The following is a 4,513-nucleotide window of genomic DNA, read 5'->3' as shown; positions in this document are numbered from 1 at the left end:
ATTGTGAGGTCCTTATGAGGTTATTTGACCAAATTTATGATTAAATTACATTAGTGGACATTAGTTGATGGCATATTAGTGTTTTAATGCAAGGGTAATATGGTAAAACAATTATTAAATGAATTATAACTAAAACAAAACATGAAAAATAGGCATTATATGTTGTTGGTGCTGAAAATTTAAGAACAAAAGAAAAGAAAAAGAGTTTTAAGGTTTCTGCAAGTTCAAAGCTTAATTGAGATCAAGAAAAGAGGAATTCAGACTTAGACCGAGGGAAGTCGAAGATTATAGAATAAACAATCGAGTCGAAAATTTTGAGTACGAGGTAAGTTCGTACTTAAAACATGATGTTAAGTATAGTTTGATGTTTTGATTATATATACATTATATATATGTTTGGTTTGGATGTATACGATGATAAATCAATAGTATTTGGCACTAAGTGTGCGATTTAAACTAGCTTCGGCTATATGAGGCACTAAGTGTGCGATACTGACTTAGCTTCGGCTAATTGAGATGGCACTAAGTGTGCGGAATCGTTCTAGCTTCAGCTAATTGTTGCAGCACTAAGTGTGCGGATGTTCAAAGCATGAATAATTTAAGGAAAGTCTTAAAATATTTAAACGAAAGGTGAGAATGAAAGTGAATAAGTACGAGAAGATTCAGGTATGTACGATACCTATGTGGTAGATTATACTATGTATGTGAAGCTCATTGATTTGATGTGAACATATGGATTGTGTTGGTATAGATTTGATAATTAATTTGAGAAATTGTAAGTACTTATGTATTGATGATTTTTGGTACGAGCTTACTAAGCTTTTGAAAGCTTACTTTCTGTGTGTTTGAATTGTTTTATAGTTATCGAAGCTACTGCAAGCTCGAGGATCGTCAAGGATCGTCGCCACACTATCGAATCTCATTTTGGTACTTTTGAAAATGTATATTTTTAAAGTATGGCATGTATAGGCTAGTGGTTGTGAAATTATGTTTTGTGATGTATATACATAGCCATGTGATTTGGCTAGTTGGTGTTTAAACTCATAGTTGAAATTGGCTTATCGTATGTAATGTTAATATGCAATTGTGGTATATTTTATGTTGGCATGAATTGGTAAGGTTTATAAATAGGAAAAATGGTTGATATTGTTATGATATAAATGATGAATGTTTTGGCATAAAATTGGCTGAAATGGTGGTGCATATATGCTTGTTTCTTTTCTTGTAGGTTGACCCAAATTTGGGGTGGCAAATTGGCTATTCAAATGGCCTATTTTTGTCCACACGGGTAGAGACACGGGAGTGTGTCTCAGCCGTGTGCGACACAATGCTATGTTGCATGGTCATGTGTCCCCTAAGGTACCCTACAATTGTATGTCAATCCCAAACACAGCCAACGAACACGGCCAACGCACACGGGCGAGTGGCTAGCCGTGTGGCCCAAGTCAGACTCGACCACGGCCAAGGCACACGGGCGTGTCTTATAGCCGTGTGATCAAGTCAGTAGTTATGCCCTATTTTGCCATGGCTTAGACACACGGGCGTGTCTAAGACCGTGAGAGGTACACGGCCTGTTCACATGGGCGTGTGACCTTTTAAAAGTTGAAAATTTTTATAAGTTCTGAAACTTTCATATATTATCGAATTGATCCTAAAAGCATGTTTTAGACTTCGTACGAACATTTAAAGTTAACGTTGAACATGAATGATCTATATTTATTGAAATGATAGAATAATTGATATTTGATGGTTCTGATCTATGTTGAGTCTGGTAATGCCTCTTAACCTATTCCAGAGACGGTCACGGGTTAGGGGTGTTACTGATATGGTCTTACATGTTATCACATATCGATGCCACTGTCCCAGACAGGGTCTTACACGTAATCTCAATGCAATGCCAATGTCCCAGGCATGGTCTTGCATGGAATCACATCTCGATAACCTAATGTCATGACATTCATATCCTATACTATTCCTAAGGTTCGTTTGGGACTTTTGGATGTTGTAACTCTGTCGATTCATGCTTGTAATTGCTCATTGAACATTCATAACATTTCAATGACAACTAAACACATATAATTCAATTTAAAAACATTTATTTGCATATGAACTTACCTTGTAGTCAGAATAGACGATTCGGACCGATTACTCGATAACTTTCGATTTCCCTCGACCTAAATCCGATTTCTTTCTTTTAGGATCTATATGAATTAAAAATTAACTCATTTAATCACTTATTCATTCAATTTCATCCAAAAAAACCTATTTGGGCATTTTTGCACTTTAGCCCCTAAAGTTACACATTTATTCAATTTAGTCCTTATTTCAATAAACACAAAATTACACAAATTCATTACAAATCTATGTGTGCCGAATTTCATAAAGCTTCATAGCATCCCATATTTATCAACATTTCATACATTTAACCCTTCAATTTACACTTTTCACAATTAAATCCCTAATATGCATTTTTACTCAAAATCACTTTACAAAACATGTATATTGAATATCAAACTTTCATATTTCATCATCAAACATCCAAAAACACATAAATTCATCAATAGAAACTTTCAAAACCACTAACACTTTCAAAAATTGAGGCATGGGCTAGTTAGTACTCAAAGCAACGATCGTAAAAAAATAGAAACCATAAAAAACCGAGTTAAAATCGTACCTCAATCAAGCTAGAGAAGTGCCGAAATTCAAATGCTTCAAACCCTATCTTCCTTTTCTAATTTTTGGTTGACAAAGATGATAATTAAAACATGATTTTGATTTTTGCTTTTACTTATTATATGTTAATTTACTGAATTACACATTTAACCTTAGTTATATAACATGAAAACTAAATAATACATGTCCATAATGGTCCATTCAAGCTATTAATGGTCTAATTAAAACATAAGGATTTCCCATTTAATAAGCCATGACAATTTGACACTTTTAACTTATAGCATGCTATTTTTTCATTTTACGCGATTAAGTCCTTTTTCTCAAATTGAGCTATTAAACGATAAAATTAGCTCACGAAATTTTCACACATACATATTCACATGCTGTAAACAACAAAAATAATATTAAAATAACTTTTCAATCTTGGATTTGTGGTCCTAAAACCACTATTCTGATTTAACTAAAACCGGGCTGTTACAACTCTCACTCCTTAGGGATTTTCGTCCTCAAAAATCTTACCAGCAAATAGGTTTGGATATTGCTTTCTCATAGCATCCTCGAGTTCCCACGTAGCTTCTTCAACCCCGTGTTGATGCCATAATACTTTCACTAATGCTATTCTTTTATTTCTCAGCTCTTTGATCTCACGAGCTATAATTCAGATTGGTTCTTCACTATATGACAAATAAGACTAAATTCAACTTCTGTCGGAGAAATAATATGTAAAGGATCGAATCAGTATCATCGAAGAATCGATACATGAAACACACATTCTGAATCTTTTCTAACTCAGAAGGCAATGTTAGCCGATAAGCAACTGGCCTGACTCGTTTGATGATTTCATATGGCTCGATGAATCTCAGACTCAATTTGCCTTTACGACTAAATCAAAGTATTTTCTTCCACGGAGATACTTTCAAAAACACTCTATCTCTGATCTGAAACTCGATATCTTTTCTTTTCAAGTCTGCATATGATTTCTGATGATCTGACGCCTCTTTCAAACTATCACATTTTACTTTAACTTTTTCTTCTGTTTCTCTAATTAGATCAACCCTACGAATCTTATTCTCACTTACTTCGGTCCAGTACAAAGGTGTTCAACATTTTCGACCGTATAAAGCTTCGTACGGTGCCATTTTAATACTCGATTGAAAGCTATTATTATACATGAATTCAATCAAAGGCAAATACTTCTCCCACGTACCTTCGAACTCAAAAATGCAACATCTCAACATGTCTTCGAGTATCTGTATGACTCGCTCGGATTGACCATCCATCTGCGGGTGAAATGCAGTACTAAAATGTAATTTTGTACCTAGTGCATCTTGCATTTTCTTCCAAAATCTTGATGTGAACCTCAGATCTCTATCCGAAACAATAGAAATAGTTACTCTATGTAATCTCAAAATCTCAGAGATATACAACTCAGCTAACTTTTCAAATGAATAGTCCGTTCGTACTGGAATAAAATGAGCTGATTTTGTCAATCTGTCAACTATGACCCAAATCGCATCTTTCTTTTTTGGAGATAGGGGCAATCCTAATACAAAATCCATAGTCACTCTATCCCATTTCCATTCAGGAATCATAATCGACTGCAACAAACCAGACGGTACCTGATGCTCAACTTTAACTTGCTAACAAATAAAACATTTAGAAATGAAACTTGCTAACAAATCAAACATTTAGAAATGAACTTTGAAATGTCACGTTTCATACCATGCCACCAATAGAGTTGTTTCAATTCGTTATATATTTCTGTGCTTCCCAGATGAACAGATAAACGACTATTATGTGCTTCGTTCAAAATCATCTAAATTAACTTTGAATTTTTTGG

Source organism: Gossypium arboreum, chromosome 8, assembly GCF_025698485.1.
Source record: "Gossypium arboreum isolate Shixiya-1 chromosome 8, ASM2569848v2, whole genome shotgun sequence".
Taxonomy (NCBI): domain Eukaryota; kingdom Viridiplantae; phylum Streptophyta; class Magnoliopsida; order Malvales; family Malvaceae; genus Gossypium; species Gossypium arboreum.
This window is presented reverse-complemented; position numbering follows the sequence as displayed.